Raw genomic sequence first — 19,648 nt, forward strand, 5'->3', positions numbered from 1 at the left:
GCTCAACTGACTGAGCCACCCAGGCATCCCTCTATCCAAATATTAAAAGTCACTCCTATTCCCATCACACAATCACTTCACAGGATTGCTGTTAGGAAACAGGTTGCCACCCATCTTCTGCAGAAGATCAAGGATAGCAGGTGCTAGAAATTGCTACACAGAGGCAAGTTCTTAAGAAAGTAGCCCACTAATGTTGACCTCTTTTTTTTTTTTTTAATTTTTTTTTCAACGTTTATTTATTTTTGGGACAGACAGAGACAGAGCATGAACGGGGGAGGGGCAGAGAGAGAGGGAGACACAGAATCGGAAACAGGCTCCAGGCTCCGAGCCATCAGCCCAGAGCCTGACGCGGGGCTCGAACTCACGGACCGCGAGATCGTGACCTGGCTGAAGTCGGACGCTTAACCGACTGCGCCACCCAGGCGCCCCATGACCTCTTTTTTTTTTAAGAAGGCATCACTTCACTAAAATTTAGCTTGGAAGCCATCTTCGACTCTTTCTTTTCACTCACCTCCAATCATCAAGTCCTTTCCCTTTTTAAATGTGGCTAGATAGTATGCCCCTTCCCAACCTTGATGCCTATTGCCCCAGTCCTGGTGTCGCGGCCTGGGTGACCCAGCAAGCAGGGTCCAAGGCAGAATCGTGCATGCTCGTTACTCTACCAGAGGGTGCATTCCCTGGAAAACAGCCGTGAGCAGGGAGGGCAGTAAGCCAGGGGGGAAAAGAGAGAGCCAATCTGAGGGTCGGGGTGTCACCAGATGACCTCCACTTTGTCACAAGTGTCCTTGCTGGCTAGTCCTTATGGAACCATTTTCTGAAGGACCTAAGAATGCTTGAGTCTGAGAACAATTCATTCTGAGGAAGGAAGGAGAAATAACTCCACTTGCCTGCATCCTGCACTGATCTAAAGTTCGTGCCATGGAACTCTAACTCCCCATGAATTTGCAGGTTGCACACGTATGGACACTGGGGCGGGAGGAGAGGTTGGCAGGGAGGCACCATAGGACTGTGCCGGCGTGACTCCTTGGAATCCATACGGAGCTGGTCAGAGTGGTGGCCGCTGCAGAACAAGTAGCCAAAGGGCCTGGAAATAGACGAGGAACAAAATATACACCTGCTCCTATCATCTCTCATGTGGGCGACTTCAAGGGCTCCCCAATGTCCCGTGCGCTAGCCAGTCTTAATAGACATCTAAGGTATTTGCTGAATGCTCTTACTGTCTCTTTCTTTGACTTCCTTATGACATCGTTTCCTGCAAAGGGACTATTTCCTCTCTATTGCCATCTATTGCCTGAGATAGCAAAAAGAATCAGACCAAGATTTGATATGGAGCCTCCTGGAGTCATATAAACTGGATTTGAATCTTGTTCTGCTACACTCTTGCTTTGTGAACTTGGGTATCTCTGAACTGCATCCCGGTTATAAAATGGGGAAATGGTCCTACCAAGTAAGATGTTGTGAGTATTAGGTGAGTGACTGTATGTTGGACCACTTCACAGAGTGTTGGCACAAGGAAGCCTGCGGCATTGTCAGCGGCCATGACCGTCAACATTCAGTGCCACTGTCACCAGCATGATCGTCACTGTCAGGGGCGCCTGGGTGGCTCAGTCAGTTAAGTGTCTGACTTCAGCCGAGGTCATGATCTCACGGTTTGTGGGCTCAAGCCCTGCGTCAGGCTCTGTGGTGACAGCTTGATGCCTGCTTCAGATTGTGTCCACCTCTGTCTCCGCACCTCCCCAACTGTGTTGTGTGTCTCTGTCTCTGAAAAATAAATAAACGTTAAAAAATTATTTTTAAAAATTAAAAAAAAGACTAGGATGAGTCAAACTTGTAAAAAAGCTTTATCAACTATGCAGTCATCTGTGAGGATTGGGGGTCACAATTCCTCTGATCCCCCTCATAATTCCCATGATTCTCTGCATCATCCAAAACACACTTAAAGAAAGGAAAAGCAAGAGAAAGGGTTTTGGATAGGGAGGGGGATGGAGATACATCTAAACAGGGACAGAGAGAGAGAGAGAGAGAGAGAGAGAGAGAGAGAGAGGAGACTTGTGGATATAATGTTTCCTGGGAAATCACCTGTTCCATCCCTAGGACAACCCTCCAGGGTGGGATTTATTAACCCCATTCCGCAAATGAAGAAAAGAAAGCCCAGAGAGATCAAGGAATACACCCCAGAGTACAGGGCTGGTAAATCAGTGAGCCCGGGACTGTGCTCTTCCCAACCCCCATGTTTCCCAGCACAGAGCTCCCCTCTTGTGGCTTTGGGGGTGTTCTACTGCTTGAAGACCAGGAATTAATCCCTGTGCCCATAGGAATGCTCTTAGAGCAGAGATAATTCAGCAATACACCCCCTTGTATATTTTGTATGTTTCCCCTCTTCCACCTGGTTCAGAGCGGGAAGTCAATCTTTTAGCCACTCAGCGAAATTCCCGGGGCGCTCTTAAGATACAGAAATTCCAGCTGTAAATAGCAAAACTGTTAGACCAGATTAAACTTGCCAAAGTGATTTGAGCAGGAGCTGAGAAAAATGGACCCCCTTGAAATGATACGCTATCAGCCAACAGTAACATAACCCTGGAAACGAACCTTTCAGTTTGTTATTCAACACGCGGAACACATGGTAAGGAGGAGGCTTGGCCAAGATCTAGCATCAGCAGAGGGCGTGGAAAATGTAAGCTGTACTTAATTTGCTTTTCTTCTCCTGCTCTCCTTTCTTCTCCCCCCCCCCCAATAAAATGATCGTGTGGGGAATTCTCCGATTTTAACGCTTGAAGTCTATGGAGTCTGTCTGGAAGGTGACTGATGATAGGGTAGCCCCTGTGTTAAGGATCACCATCAGAGGAGAGGAAAGTGGCCAGGCAGCCATGGGACGGAGGGGCAATTGAGTAGATTCAGATGAGGGACACATGTGGGGGGCATCTGTTCTCACTCCATTTTTCTTGTAACAGCTTAAAAATGGAAAACAAATGCTGTGGGGGACTTTTTCTAGGGAATTGATAAAGTTAAAAAAAAAAAAACAACGCAACCTGTGTTTCCATTGGTCAGTTTCTCCGTGAGGACCAGAGCAGCTGGGGTAGCATGCCCCTGTCAGCCCCGTCCTGAAGACGTCTGGTTTCTTCAGACCCACTCGAGAAATTCCAGGCTACACTGCACACCCTCGTCTGGCCTCTCCTTCTATTGATTTCTGGTTCTGGGGAAGCCCAGGCCCTGAGGTGACATTGGGACAGGTAAGTTGCCTTAGCTGAGGAAGCAAAAAAGCTATTATTCTATAGTCAGGCGGGTGATTTATTGCAAAATTGTTCAGATACCCCCCCAACCCGACCCGGAACAATGTCCAGATGACAGGCCATCCGGTGTTTCCCTTTCCAGCTGGTATCTTGTATTGTAACTAGCACCATGCTTTAGACCACTTGGGGCACTAAATGTTGACCTGGTCTGTTGTCACTGTCCTCAACCAGGAGCCCAGGAGTGTTCCCTCTCTGGGAAACATCCATCTGGCCCTGGCCTCTTCTGTCTCTTTCTCCCTCTTCTTTCTCGGTCTTTCCTGTGGAAAAGTGCTTCCAAAATCTGAAATTACACATTTTTAAAATTTATTTCATTTAAATTCAAGTTAGTGAATATACAGTGTCGTCTTGGCTTCACGAGTAGAACCCAGTGACTCATCTCTTACTTATAACACCCAGGGCTCATCCCAACAAGTACCCTCCTTAATGCCCATCCCCCACTTGTTTTTTCTTTTTAAAAGAAATTTTTAAGTTTATTTATTTATTTTGAGAGACAGAGACAGTGCGAGTGGGGGAGAACACAGAGAGAGAGAGGGAGAGAGAGAATCCCAAGCAGGCTCCACGCTGCCAGCATGGAGCCCCATGCTGGGCTCAAACTCACAAACCATGAGATCATGACCTGAGCTGAAACCAAGAGTCAAGTGCTTAACTGACGGAACAACCCAGGCACCCCTCCCCATCACCCATTGAACCCACCCCCCACCCACCTCCCCTCCAGTAGCCCTAAGTTTGTTCTCTGTACTTAAGAGTCTCTCTTATGGCTTGCCTCCCTCTGATGCACACCGGGTTTTGTTCTATGTATTTCATATCAGACTATTCCAGTGGTCACAAGAGGTAGGATTTCTTTGAAGAAAACCAATAACCAACAGATGGGGTCAACGTGCCCCTTTGATCCTTTTTCTACAGCAATGGTATCACCTCGTGTGAACTACCCCTTACTTCGCTTTCCTTCTACAAGAAATGTTTAGCAGCCATCCGACCAACTGTTCATTGATTTGCAAACATCTATTCCAGATCAACAGAGCCTGTTCCTCTCACGGGGGAAGGTGGGGGACATCCTAGGTGTTCTCCAGTTTCCATTAGCGATGCCCTTGGGCATGCATGAAGATATGTTGCAGGCACCTCCGGTGGAGAGGCTCCTGCTTGTTGGGGATGAACTGGGTGACCGGTCACTGAATTGATGCACCCTCTTGGAATGCTCACCAGATCCGTGCCCCGCAGTAGGGGCAGCTGGAGAAGGGGCTCCCACATTTACAGGTGAGGTGACTGAAGCTGGGCAACCTGCTTCTTCTGGTCTCTTTGTTCTGGAGCTGGGATCCGGAAGGAAGTGGGTGGGAGTTGCTTGCCCTGTGGAGAAGATGACCTCACATGTAATCTGAGGAATTCTTCTGAAAGATCAGAGTCTGGAGCTCCAGTTCCCGTTGCCCCCACGCCTTTACCCACATTAGGGGGTAAAGCCTGAGATCACCGCTGGGTGATGGGGCTCTGATGTATTTCAGTCTGGAAAACCATATCCTCTCTGACAGGTTGCTCTGGCTACCATTGCTGAGGCCCCTGGAGGGGGAATCCACAGAACTGCAGAGGGGCGCTTGGGCGGGCGGTGGGGGGGGAGACCCAGTCACCGTATCAACACTGGGGGAGTCAGGGAGCATGGAGATACCAGAAAGGCACTGACAGCAGGCAGGGATCGCTCTCCCCACTGCGTGAACCCCAAAACAGAGGGGCGCCAAACAGGCCAAAAAGGCCTGAGACTTTGCTTCCCCTCCCCCCAACCCTATACCGTGCCCAGGGAGGGCATCCCTCTCCTCCTGCCCAGGTCAGAGCCCCCCACCCCCCGCCTCTAAGGGTCTGGAGGATCCTGGGAGGCCACAGTAGGGGGGCGGGATGGGGCCCATCAGTCCCAGGAACCTGGGTGCAGCTTAGACGTCCACTCGTTGTGGGGCTTTGAGTGCCCTCGTCCGTGAGTCTGTCATCAGGAGAAGCATGATGTGTAATGGGTGATCTGACATTCCATAGCCTGGGTTCCTGTAGTGCACCAAAGCATTCATCGCAATATGACAAAGAGAGCAGTCAGCCTTCTGCCAGGAGGCACTTAAATTCCTATTTCGGGTGATCCGTGGAAAGAAATTCACTCCTGAAACCGCAGAAGCAAACTCGGACCCATGGGCTTAGCCCGCGGACACAAGGAGACCATGGCTTTTCCCGAAATTCCAGACACAAGAAAAGGTTTGGGACCCAAGCAAGCAGCTGAGCTCTCAGGCCCAGGGGCCGATCTAGAACGCCAGCCTCCTTAACGCAAAAGAAATCAGTGTCACCAAGCACTGTTTTCAAATACCTGCATGAGAGCTTAACACGGGGTCTGAGTTGACAACCCTGTCCCATGATTCCTACTCACAGAATGCGTTTGTCAGGGGGTGCTCACAAAACCTGAAGGGACAGATTTTCACCCACTGTTAGAGTCAATATTTACCTTGGAAGAAAGCAGGCGTCAGAACTTGCCAATGGAGGTTTGGTCAGCACACCTGGATGCTCGGTTGAAATCATGTCCTTCAACTGACACCCCTCGGAAAATGCTGGGATTTTTGTTAGAATGGAGAAACATCACCCAGCCCGGTGTGGCGAGAAAGCACCTGCCACGATAATTTCAACAACTCGTTCTAGGTGACTCCGGTGTTTCCTCCTGCATCACACAGCAGGCTGGGTGCACTTTCCTCACCTTATTTGTGTTTCTGTTGCTCTTTCTTTTAACCTTTTTTTTTTTTTTTTTTTTAATTTTGAGAAGAGACACTTTGTTCCAAGTTCCGACTCTGGGACAGCGACAAACCCCCACAGCCAAAACACTCTGCAGCTGTGTCCTTTGGAGCAAGGAACGAGAGCTTCTCTGCTGACCTCACCTCACCCCAGAGGCGTGTCCTCTGTGTTCACCCAGGTTGGACTCAGGCAGGCGACAGACATGTGCGGCACCAGCCACGTCCCCCCAGTGGCCCTGCCCACGGCAGCACGCCATCCATCACGCCACAGTCAAGACGCCAGCCAGCAGCCAGGCCGCCACGACAAGCAAAATGAGGCGGGCACCGCTGGCTCCTGTCAAGGCCTCCCGTGCACCAGCAGCCTTCATGTTAATGGGAGAAGTTGACTGAGACTATTTGACGCAGTTGCTGGAAACTAAACAGAGCAGGAGAATGATAAGCAAAGCTCTTAATTAAAAGCACATTTATACAAGGTTCAGCCTGGCAGGAAAATGACAAAGGCAGTTAAAATTTTAAAATCAAGCCATTTTCTCTTGAGAGATTTCTGCCGGACCCTGGTGGATTCGGGATGCTGGGTTTTCTCTTCCAACAGAGCCTGAACATCTGAGCCGGGGTGAGCCAAGTGTGAGCTCCCTGGCTGTTTTCAAATAAGTGTAACTTTTCCCCCAAAGTGATTCCACTTTCTGGGGCCAATGGCAAGAGCGAGGCGTGCTAGGCATGGGCCTGGATGTGGCCCCCTCCAGAAACACAAGGATGGATGTGGAAAGTACGGGGTGACTCTCTGTAGGAACAAGGGACCTTTGATATGCCTCCATGAAAATGGCTTCTTTGAGAAGACGGTCTTAAGAGCGGGTCACGGCGGCAGACGAAGTCACCAGGAAAGCCTGGGTGGAGAAAAGTGAAACATTACAAGTTGAGAGCCGTCCTCCTCTCTTTGAAAAAAGAACTGTACGAATCCTTTGTAATTCCAGAAGGAAGACCTGGGGCCGATGGGGAAACTACAGAAGGGAGGATTTCCAATTAACAGAAGAACTTTCCAAGGAGTATTGCTCAAATAGGAAACCACAGGCAGTTCAGCCTGCCTCGGGTTGTGCTGGAAGAGACCACAGCCCGTGTCTTGGTGGTACTGAGGTGGGGGGGGGGGGGCGTGTCGCACACTGGGGGCAGGACCTGGGGACTAAGTAAACACCTGCCGTGTTCTAAAAATTCTCGGATTCCGCATCATTGCGTAACACTCTGTAGAAACATGTATTTATTGCTCAGAAATTTGCAAAACAATTGTTCTTGGACATTTTACTGTTTATTTGTCAAATCCATTTCTGAATGAGAATCCATTTGGTAAGGCAAAGGCATTTGAACGCTCTCTGCTGGTCTAAGAACTTCATATTTCCTCAGTGAATCATTATAATCTGTGCACATGGACAGAATTCTCGCTCCTGGCGCCAAAAAGTACAATCAACCAAGGGAGAGTGTTTCTTAAATAAAAGTGGTGTTTCTAGTTGGCAAAACATAGATTATTTTTGCTATTAGAGAAATTGATTTCTTAAGACGTTGTGATTAATTATGTCTGTAAAACAGAAAATCCATCAAAGACAAAATATTTTTCCCTTCAGAAAACACAAATTCCTACAATGTCACTGACCACATATGACATTCTATTTACAGGCACCTTGTCTCCAAAGATATATCTGGGCTCACTTTCTACTCTGTCTTCCCCAGGCTCTGGGGAGATTGATGACCTATGACAAAACCAGGGGAACACTCGGTGCCATTCTGCTGGTTCTTGAGAATCGAAATGAAAGTTCTACCCTGTGCCTGGTCTGTGGAGAGGAACCTTCTGAGGAAAACAATAAAAGATGATTCCATTTCCAATGTGAAAAGGCCCTTGTTGGCGAGTCCTGTTGGACTTGGCTTCCAAATAGATCCAGAACCCTAGCACTGTTCATCCCATCCACTGCCAACTCCCTGGCCGAAGCAGAAGGATCTTATGGCACTACTCCAACAACGTTTGCTGCAATGGCGCCCCCTAGCATTGTGTGGGCACAGCCTATGAGCCGCAGCCCTGTCCTATGCAGGTGTCTTTCACTTAGACCATTGTACTTCCTCCTCTCCAGGCTCCCTGGGTCTATGTCACTCCTTTTTATTTATTCTAAACACAACAGCCAGACTGATCCTGTTAAAACCCAAGTGGGATCACTGAACATAGCTCCGATGCTTCTCAGGCCTTCTCATCCCAACCAGTGGCCTCGGTGCCTGCTTGATCCTTCTCCTCCTTACCCTCTGGGTAGGGTCCAGTGGCCCAGCTGCACTGCCTTTCTATTTCTAGAATATGCCAGGGCACCACAGCTCCAGACCTTGCTATTGTTGTCCCTCTGTCAGGAATTCTGCCCTCTGTGGGTACCTCCATGGCCAGCTTCCTCTCTCCTTGTAAGAAGGATGTCATCTTCTCTGAGGAACTGTTCCCAACCATTCTTGTTAAAATGTTAGCTGCCCCTTCACTTTCCCTGTCCCTCTCCTCTGCTTTAGGGTTTCCATAGCACTGACTTTTGACATACTACATAACTTGCTTATCTGTCCTGTTTTTGTCTGTCCCCTTCATAAGGAAACAGGATTTCTGATGGCAGGATTGCTACCCGTTTTGTTCACTGCTATGTCTCTACTGCCTGGCACTTCCCAGCACACATCAGTCCTTCAATTAATGTTTTTTGAATAAATAAATGGGTAGGTAGATGGAAGAGCAGACAGATGGATGGATGTGCGGATGGATGGATGGATGGATGGATGGGCAGATGGATGCGGGTAGATGGATGGATGGATGGGCAGATGGATGGATGGGAGGACAGATGGATGCAGGTAGATGGATACATGGATGGGCAGATAGATGGATGGTGGATGTGTGGACAGATGGATGTGGGTGGATGGTTGGATGGTTGGATGGATGGATGGATGGATGGATGGATGGATGTGCGGGTGGATGGATGGATGGATGGGCAGATGGATGGATGGATGGGCAGACAGGTGGATGGATGGATGGATGGATACATGTATGGATGTGGGTGGATGGATGGATGGATGGATGGGCAGATACATGAATGGATACCTTCTTCCAACTTCTGAACTAGAAAACAATTGAAGGTCCACAGTATTTTTTGCTTATGCACAGCATCATTAAAGATCTGTGCACACAAATTTCCAGTCATCCATCATTGCCAAGGCCTAAAATGAGTAGCTGCTCAATAAACATCTGCAGACAGGAAGGAGGGATGAAAGGGAGGGAAAGTACAACAGAGCAAGACCACAGTGGTTTATCAGAATAAGACACAAAGCACCAACTTAACAAAGAAATGAAAACAAAAAAGCAGCAGAGGAGAGTGGAGGTACAACCTTTTATTAGATAGTGTTAGAGTCCGTCATTGTCACCTCAGCAGCCTCCACTCATGGGTGTGCCCATGGCTTCTTGCTGCAAGTCCCTGTGACCCTGTGTCAGAGGACTTTTTGCGGCTGCAGAACCTGGCTTGGCTAAACGCTCTGGAGAGTCAAAGCCCAGAGCAGCCCTTAACCATGATGGAAGGGAGTGGGTGGGTAAGTCATCCAGCTTCCCACCTTTCTGGAGGGACAACTTGCAAGCATGTTCTCTCTGGTCTCCCAGACTTCAATGAACCCCAAATGCCCAGAGAGGCAATCTGCTCTTTAGGGCAACTGGCCCTGGTTTCCTACAATTCCCTGACACCTTTCCCAACTCATTTGCTCTTGCTTTTCAGGATCACCTCCAAAGCTCACAACCTGCACTCACATCTTGGTCATGGGGTCTGCTTCTGGGGGACCCCAAGCTAGACAGGCACCAACAGGAATAGGTGTGAACCCCTTAGACGGAGGTCACATAAAAAGTTTTGATCATCTCACACTTACCCTGAGTGGTTCCAAAAATGTGCAGAATTATTAAAAACCTTTCATGAACTAGGGAAAATCTCAGACCTAGCACAATGGCTGACCAGTTGTAAAAATAGTTTAAAGCAATTTCATGCTTCCATCCCACTCTGGAGTGTGCAAGAATTCAATTCCCCATTCAGTGCAGGTGGATTTCTTGAATCCTTACTTTGGTTGATCCCTTTATACTCTTCTGCTGTAAGAAAAGTTCACATGTGTAACTCAGAGTCCCTTTGTCCTCAACCAGCTTCCAGACTTCACCCACTGAACAGAGTGATAGAGGGTCAAGCTCTGGTGTGTGGGATGGCTAGTATTCGTCCACCTTGGGAGGTGGCCCTGTGGCAAAAAAAAAAAAAAAAAAGTTAGTATTAGGAACTGAAAAAAAAAAAAAGAACCAAAATGTGCACAGCATGGTTCCATTTTAAGTGCATGGGCATATATTAGTTATCTGATCTGATTTTTTTCCACAGGAAATATATAGACATATATGAGCCATTATCTAATGACTCTGAATACTTCTAACTGATGTCTTCCCTGGGGGCCAGGGGGCAGGGTGCTCTTGTTCTTTCCTTCACCGAAAGAGAGAAACACCTTAGCCATGTCTCTGTTCCTCTTTTGGAATGTCACTTTCCCAAGAACTGACACAGTGTCTCTTTCTCCATTCCATAGGCCATAACCAACCTCATGCCTGGTAGACGTTCAGCAGACATGGGTTGGGTGAATGAATAAAGGATGGATGGATGGATGGATGGATGGATGCTTTCCTGCTAGTTTTCTCTCCTTCTTCTTTCCCTTTTTGGGAAATCCTTTTCCCAAAAATCTGCCTTCTCCATTAATATGATCATGTTTTAAAGAGAGTTTGAAAGGAATTACAAGTTTGCATTTGTTTTTATATGGTCTGAGAGTTTATACAATAGCTTAACACATTTATTCTGCTGCATTAACTGTTTGCTTGGTCTTCAGTCTGTCATCTTTGTTTATGGTTTCTATTTTTTATGTTTTCTTCATGTTTCCAATTTATTTCCTTCCCTACTTTTTGCCATATGGCATAAGCAACGCTTGCTCTCTTTTCTTGTTATTATTTTTAGAAATTTTCTGCTTATCTTTAACAATAGTAATGTTTACATTTCTAAGTACAACAGTAATGACTACATATAGCATTATAATAATAATATAACTTTTCCATCAACATTTATAAGCTGCATCTCCTAGCTCCTCCACATAAAAGAATTAACAAGTAGCATGTTAATATTTTTTTTTCTTCTGCCCAGCCTCCCTTCCAAGATTTTGCTGAAATCATTGGGAATTTGAGGTGCAAATTATCACCATTGCATGACTTTTATATAACAGGTCATTTCTCTATAGTATGTTATTTTTCTTTACTTTTGCATCAAGTTGTATGATCTTGTTATCGATGGTTACTGATTAACTAACTCATTTCATGCAACTTATTTTATACCATATCTTCACCATTGCTGCTTCCACGTTTTCATCACTGTTCAGTTTTCAAGGGCTCACCTGTGGCGACTTTTGCTGTAAGTCGTCAGGGCACTTCCGGTTCCGGGAATGTCACCATGTGGCCACAGTAGGGGACAGGACTCGGCAATACTGGATGCTGGCGTCACATCCTTCCCATGAAAACTCAGAGGCTGAGGCCCCGCTAGTACGGCTCTCTCATGCCAAGAAGTCTGCTTGTTGGCCTGTTCTGTTTTGGAAGGTTACCTGCATTTCTGGAACTGGACATCTTCACCAACAGATGCCTCCTTATACACTTCTCTTTTTAAAGTCCAAAATGCAAACAGCTTTACTTCTTCCTTTTGGTCCCAGACAGCGGGGAGAGAGAAGGTATGTCTTCCCAGTGCTGAGGCTACAGGTGCACAGGGCCCAGGTGGGGAAGCAACCCCGGGAGCAGAGCCTCTCACCTGCTAGCAGTCAGAGCCCCCGAGACGCCAGGGCGCGACCCTCCCAAAGAGCCCACTTTTACCAGCTGTGCATGCACATGACAGCAGGCTCACAGGGAACCCTTCAGGGTTGCTGAGACCCCTGCCCACTGCCCCTCTCCTCCAGCCCTGGCTGTTGAGCCTGGGCTCTTTGCCCAAGTAGCTTTCTGGAAAGCAGCTCTGTTAGGAGCAGTTATAGGACAGGGGCCTCCATACTGTGCCTAAGTAGAGGCTTCCTTATGGAGTTTTCTGTGGCCTCCTGGCATCAGGACTCTGCCCCTCTCCCACTTACTTCTCTAACTGTGTAGAAGCCTCCTGAGGTTGCCTTGGAAGTCTTGGACCCCCTTGAGTGAGCACAGCGCCTTTCAGCCTGGGCACCTGTTTTCTGATCTGTTTCGGGAATGTGCCCACAGCCGGTTTTTGGAAAACCCCAATGTTATGTCCAGAGTGGGGCTGGGGCCTTGATTTTTCAAAGTGGGGCTGGGGCCTTGATTTGGAAAGACACAGCTCACTGTCGGGAAAACCCACATGAGATGTCAGGCCCTTTGCATATATCCTATCAGAAATAACAGCCATGGTTTTTGCACCTTCCCCCACCCCCTACACCTATATAATTGACGTCTTCAGTTAGCGACATCTTCAAGAAAGAGAACACATATCTGTACTTCATATTCCTGGTCACAGTCACCACAAAGGAAGGTAATACACAGACCGATCCACACGTGCCACTTGTTTGCGTGGTGGAATTGTGGGAAGTAAGGAAATATGAGTGTTTGCAAGACAGATATTCGAATGTGATATTTTATTCTTTCTTCCCAAAGGTCTTGACCCACCCACCACGTGAATCAATTATTTTTCCGGACAGCTTCCTGACATTCCCAAGGAAAGAGAGAAAATGACAGGTAATTAGGGGAAAGCATGCCAACAAGCCCTCCACCCTAACATGGCAGGAGGGTGCTCCCAACACCTAATTTATCAAAGCTTGTTCTTTCCTGCCCGAGCCAAGGACACGGGATTGCTTGGCAAACGGGGAAGAGAAAGGTCAAGTCATTCTGTGCCTTTTCTGGAAACGTATTTTTGTTTGGGTCAATCCCTCCAATAAATTATGGTCTTGTCCTACCGCTGCATTGGTGGGATTCTTGCGAGCATTATTTAGTACGTTTAAGAGCCGTGCAAGACCCAAATGGATTTAAAGTTAAAAAAAAAAAAGTTAGCCAAACTGAATGTTGAATTTGTTTGCGTTGTTCCACTGGTTCCCACTGGAGCTTAATCATCACAGCCTTTGAGTCCTCGGTGCCTGCTTCAAGATGCAGCAGAAATCAAAACTTGAGGAGTCTGGACGCTTTGTTTCCATGTAACTCATTAAGCGTTTCCCCATGTGCTGTGATAGATGTTTCTCCCGGCCAGGAATTTCATACCACGTGTACATGTCCCTATTTTGCTCAGCAGAGTAATTCTCAGGATATACAAGCTAATGATGCCTGTGGTTTCGAAACGTCATTGTTATTGTTTGTGCAGGGCATTTGGAAAATCTGTAGACAGGTTATTAAGAGGATGCTGAGCAGTGAAAACATTATTAGGCCTTATTATTGTTTATTGTACCCAGATGTTGTGCATTTCAAGCGTCCCGAAGGATTAGGGGTGATGTCAGATACCAAAATCTTGCTTTTCCTTGTGGATACTAAGTCTTAATTTTCCTCATTAAGAACAAAACATTTGCACCAAGCAAGTGGATTGTGCTTGGGCAAAACGTCGGTTGACGGTAAAGCCGTGCTGCTCAGATGACACGTAGGGGCATAATGGAAAACCAAAACAAAGCCTTGGCTACTGTCGGAAATTCCAGTCTGAAAAAAAAAGACTAACGAAGTGTACATTCAGGATGAAATAAATCATGCCAGCCAACATGCAGAGGGGCAATTTCAAAGAAAAATTTTTGTTCTCAATGAAAAGGAAGGCAAAGGCAGAGCAAACCCTGCCAATAAGTTCCTAACAAGGGCCAGGCACTCTGCTCAAGGCAATCAGAGGGCGTTTGACTGTTGGTCAATTGAGACACGTCATGGGAAAACAATGGTTTGGCCCGCAAAGTTAGCCCTGCTAACTCCATTGGATAGCAAACCATACCAAAAAGCCAACGATTTGTAATAATGAGGAACCCGTTTTTAAAACGACACGTTAAAGCTGCACCCAGAATAAACAAAACCAAGATTATTGTATGTGAGAATTCAATATATAACAAATAATCACTCCATTCTAGGAAAAGAAGAATTATGTAATCAATGATGCTGGCTTGCAAGCAATTTGAGGAAAGCGAATCTAGAAGAAACCCAGCAGGGATTGCGTTCACAGGCTTTCTGCCTTCGGGCTTCCTGCTGGCTTGGCCGATGGGAGGACATCAGGAGACCGGAAGGAAGGGGACAGTGTGTGTAAGGTAGTGTCCCTGATTCCCCGCATCAAGTGACTGCGGGAAGCCTGCTCCCCTGTCCTAATGGCCACCGTGTGGCTCGGGCAGCCTTTGCATACAATACTCCAGGTTCAGGAAATGGCTTCCTCCTCTGCCCCTTGAGGTGTGAGGATGATCAGAGTTCCCAGTCGCTGCCCCGTCCAGGGAGCTCCCCATCCCTGAGCATCCCTGCCGTTGCTGTGGTGACGTCCTCAAGCTCACCTGAGCCACCAGATCTAGCGGGCCATCTGTTTCCTCCTGGGGCTGCCGAGCGTTACAGGTGCCCTGGGGACAGCCACTAACCTTCAGCCTCACGTGCAACTTCGGATTGTGAGGTTTATCCATTCACATGAGGCTGGAGTGGTTCTGGTCCGTGCTCTGCAGACATGCACATGGCTGGCCGTTGGATAACACTGCCCTGTCACCCGGTGGTTCTCACCTGGGGCCACTGCGACCCTGGGGACCTTTGGCTGTGTCTGGAGACATTTACAGTTGATACAGCGGGGGTCAGGGTGCTGCTGGGCCCTTGTGGGTGGAGCCCAGAGATGCTACACACCCTACATTGCACAGGACACCAGCCCTAATAGTGACCCAGCCCGGGATGACTATGCTGCCCTCGAGAACCCTGTTGTGCCTGTTGGAAGAAGCATGCATTCACAGCAGTAGCTCAGCAAAGCCGACTCTTCCTCAGTGGAAAGCTGATGAGTCCACTTGGAAAATAAAATTTCTGCCACTGGTTCACTAGTGAGTCCCGACCAGAGAGGGAGTAGTGGCTGCGTGATCCTGAGAAACACTGTTGTCAATCCCTGAAGGCCCCATGTACCCCTCTCTGTCCTTGGGATGGGCCCCCCACGTGAACTGGGAATCTCTCACAAGAGCCCACAAGTGTCCCTGTGCGGGAATGTACAGGGTGTGGCCTCTGCGTCCGGCTACTGAGATTCAGGTCCAGCTGCTACCATTGCTTGATTGGGTTGATTTATTTCATCTCTGGTAGGTTCTGTGTCATCATTTGTAAAGCGTGGGTACTGCCGGTTGGAAATTTTTTTCTTTAAAGTTTATTTATTTATGTATTTAGAAAGAGAGAGAGAGAGAGAGAGAGAGAGAGAGAACAGGGAGGGTCAAAGAGAGGGGGAGAGAGAGAATCCCAAGCAGGCTTCATGCTGTCAGTGCAGAGCCCCGATGACGTGAGATCATGACCTGAGCCGAAATCAAGAGTCAGACGCTCCACCGACTGAGCCACTCAGATGCCCCTAATAGTCGCAAATTCTGTAGGGTAATGAAAGGGATTAAATGAGAAAATACATGCCAAAGGCTTATGCTAAGCTTCTATGAATATGGCCCTACAGAGAGAACCCTGCCATCGAGCCTCTTGTACAATACACTGGGCTAAATGAATTCATCAGGATTTGCTTGTTTTCTTGGTAAGACCTTTCAGAGCCTTTAAAGTGTTACTAAGCATTTGGACTCTCTAGGAAAAGGGCACAATACACCACCATCCCCAAGCCCAGGCACCACTCAATGCTGCTCTGAACCGGACTCCTGTTACGTCACAGAAGTAACCTCCGGCCAACACGGGTGGATGCACCATTGGGCCTCCACAACATGCTGACCAACAATCCAATGTGGTGGCTTCCATAATTGAGTTTTGAATGTTGAACCAGACTTGCACACCTGGAATAACTCCCTTGGTCATGGTGTTTAATTACTTTTATAAACTATTAGATTTGATTTGCTATTATTTCGTTGGGGGTGGGGGGTTGCATCTGTGTTCATGAGAGATACTGCTCTGTCATTTTCTTCTCTTATAATGTCTTCATCTTTGGTACTAAGATAATGCTGGTCTCAGAGAAAGCAGTTAGAAAGTATTCGCTCTACTTCTGTCTTCTGAATAAGACTGTAGAGAATTGGTATAATCCCTTCCCTAAATATTTGGTAGAATTCACCAGTGGATATATCTAAGCCTGGCACTTTCTTTTTTGGAAGGTTAATTATTGGTTCAATTTCTTCAATAGATATAAGCTTATTCAGATGATATGAGTTTTGGTAAATTGTGTCTTTCCAGGAATTGGTCCATTTCATTTATCTATGTAATTATCACATTTGCGGGCACAGATATGTTCATAGTATTTCTTTATTATACTTTCTTTTTTTTTAAGCTTATTTATTTTTGAGACAGAGAGAGACAGAGCATGAATGGGGGAGAGTCAGAGAGAGAGGGAGACACAGAATCCGAAACAGGCTCCAGGCTCTGAGCGGTCAGCACAGAGCCCGACGCGGGGCTTGAACTCACAGACCGCGAGATCATGACCCGAGCCGAAGTCGGACGCCCAACCGACTGAGCCACCCAGGCGCCCCTCTTTGTTATACTTTCAATAGTTCATATATTTTATATTGATCACTTCCAGCTCCTATCTCAGAGGGTGGCACTTTCTGATTTCCCCCAAATCAAAGTCCACCTCTGGGAGTCTGTAGCTACATTGGACAATTTTACTCCTGACTTTCTATTGTTTTTCTTTGATCAGTTATTCATATTGACCTGGGTTTTCAATGTGGATGTGGATTGTTTGTGAACATGTGTAATATCTTTAGTCATTTAAAGACACGTATATTTCGTTTTCCAACATTTACCTTTCTTAGCTTAACTTAGAAAACAGTTAAATCGGGGTACCTGCTCAACATAATCTGGCTATATGTGAAATATTTTTTAAAAACCTCTCTCAGGGCACCCGGGCGGCTCAGTCGGTTGAGTGTCCGACCTCAGCTCAGGTCATGATCTCGTGGTTCATGAGTTCAAGCCCCACGTCGGGCTCTGTGCTGACAGCTCGGAGCCTGGAGCCTGCTTCGGACTCTGTGTCTCCCTCTCTCTTTGCCCCTCCCCTGCTCGCATTCTATCTCTGTCTCTCAAAAATGAATAAACGTTAAAAAAAAAAACCTCTCTCTACATTATCATGGCTTCAATTCAAGAAACTGAAATAAATTCGTATACAGAGATGACAGAAGTACCTTATTTGTCAGAGTCAAAACATATATTTAAAAAAAAAATTTTGAGAGAGAGAGAGCACACAAGCAGGGGAAAACAAGAGAGAGAGAGAGAGAGAGAGAGAGAGAGAATCTCAAGCAGACTCCACGCTCAGTGCAGAGCCTGACACGGGGCTCCCTCTCACAACCCCGGGATCATTACTTGAGCCAAAATCGAGAGTCAGACGCTCAACCAACTGAGCCACCCAGGTGCCCCAAAAGCATATATATTTAAAATGTGTTTATAAACCATAAAGTACTACAAAATATAGAAGCATTTACTCTCCATTTTGGAATTACCCCACTTAAAAATAAACAAATCCAGGTAATAGGAGAATGCCCAGAGACATTACTGCTGGAGAAAAGGAATGCCAGGCTTCACACGCTGGTGATTTAAAGTTGGACAAGCACTAAAGCACCCCACGCTAGGTTCTGGGTGACGGCTTGTTTGAGTAACACATCCTGAAGGCAGAGGCCACTTTACTTTGTAGGTTAGAGAACAAGAAAGAAAGAAAACAAGCCACAGAGGACCAAAATAGAGAAGGAAACCCATCTGTTACGTGAAGAACTATGTTCCCCAAATCTCATATGTTGGAGTCCTAACCCCTAGGAGCTCAGAATGTGAGTCTACTTCAGAGGCATGGTCTTTAAAGAGGTAATTAACGTGAAATGCGGTCTCTGGGGTGGTCCCACTGGGGCGGGACACTGGGGTGTCCCATATGACAACGTCCTTACAAGAAGAGGAGATTAGGACACAGACAAGCGTAGAGAAGAAGGAGAAGGAGCTGTCTTCACACCAAGGAGAAAGACCTCGGGAGAAACCAACCCTGTGGACACCTTGGTCTTGGACTTTCAGCCTCCATGACTGGGAGGAAATAAAAGTCTGGTGTTGAAGCTGCAGCCCATGCAGATGTGTCTCGTGCTGGATATCCTACAGGCCCATCACCAAGTATGGATTCCCATCATCGCCCCAGCTGTCACCCAGAGAGGTCTCTGCTGGGGTGTCTCATCACTTACCCTGGCTTCTCTCATTATGGGTTTTCTCTTTGAAATGTAACCAAAGCTTCTCTGTACACATTCGATTTGCCCATAGGGTCATGGAATATCTGGTTTCACTGACTCACATGCAACTTCCATTTTGGTCCAGCAACATGACACTTTCCTTCTTCTGCATGTTTTAGAATAATTTCAGAGTCAACAATCTCTTCATTATAGGACTCAACCTGAAGTTCATCCCGTGGGTCAGTCTGATGTTTTGAAACAACAGCTTCAGTATAGATTCCAAATGATCACAGATAGTATCAGACTGAAAAAAAAAAAAAAATCTGTGTGGCTGGAAGCACAAGGGAGGAGAGAGAAAAAGTGAGAGAGACAGACACAGAGACACAGGTGTGGGTACACTTGAGTAATTAATTGAGTAAAAACAAAAGGAATGACAGCAAGGTTCATAAGGCACTAACAAGAGTTCTTGTCTCTCGAGCACCTGCTCTGGTTTGGGCACCGTCTCTAAGTTCTGATCCTCCGATGCCCCTGAGAACCACGTCTTGTGTTCTCATGACACAGAAAGCAAGATGGCGGCACAGCATGTTAAGCAACCCCCTCCCCCCCGCCCCCGCCCAGGGCCCTAGAGCTGGCAAGACACCAACCCCCGGCTGAACTAACTTCACAGGTAGACAGCGCTCCCACACAGCATGCCGCATCCCCTGCACGGGCAGGATTTCAGAAAGGACACCCCTGCAAGCCCAAGGCACCCTGCACGTTGAGCACAGCCCAGTGCCTTGTCACAGCAGGGGAGGATTCTAAGGCCAGACTTCCTGTTCTGCCAGGGTATGTGTGGAAAAGACATTGCTGAGATGGTTTAACTGTATTGTCAGTTGTGGACAGCTCTGAGCACAGGGCCATAAACCAAGAGGTCAGGCACATGAAATGTCATGGTTCAGCATTTCCAAATAGTTCAGTCTTTACGCGCCCGCGTTTTTCAATCAGAGATGTCGTTGGCTTTAATTGTTCCAATCAATATCAAAATAAGTTTAGAGAGTCATTTAATGCAGGGGTGACTCCTCTTACACTAAGCGATTAAAGTCCTTTAACACAGTGACACACGGGGTCACTGCCATTCCTTTAGGGTGAAGGTGTCTGATCCAGAGGTCCCTGGCTCGTGCTGTCCTTGCATAAATGAACTAACATTGCAAATAGATGCTGAAGTGCGTCATAAATTCCTAACAGAACTATTTCAAGAATTCTTTCTTTGAGGCGCCCGGGGGGCTCAGTAGGCTAAGCGTCTGA

The 19,648-nt window shown here is 47.2% G+C and overlaps 2 long non-coding RNA genes across 2 annotated transcripts in view; one reads left to right on the top strand and one right to left on the bottom strand.

Moving 5' to 3' along the window:
* Positions 1-4,005: 4,005 nt before the first annotated feature.
* Positions 4,006-7,545, top strand: LOC123599682. Its single transcript, XR_006713261.1, has 2 exons — positions 4,006-4,544; positions 6,067-7,545. It is a non-coding gene; the product is annotated as an uncharacterized LOC123599682 (long non-coding RNA).
* A 1,531-nt stretch (positions 7,546-9,076) lies between these two features.
* LOC123599684 overlaps positions 9,077-19,648 on the bottom strand; it is a 39,248-nt gene continuing 28,676 nt past the window's right edge. Inside the window, exon 3 of the long non-coding RNA XR_006713262.1 lies at positions 9,077-10,300. This is a non-coding gene — a long non-coding RNA (uncharacterized LOC123599684). The remainder of the gene's footprint in view (positions 10,301-19,648) is intronic.

The sequence above is a fragment of the Leopardus geoffroyi genome, chromosome C1 (genome assembly GCF_018350155.1).
Source record: "Leopardus geoffroyi isolate Oge1 chromosome C1, O.geoffroyi_Oge1_pat1.0, whole genome shotgun sequence".
Classification (NCBI taxonomy): domain Eukaryota; kingdom Metazoa; phylum Chordata; class Mammalia; order Carnivora; family Felidae; genus Leopardus; species Leopardus geoffroyi.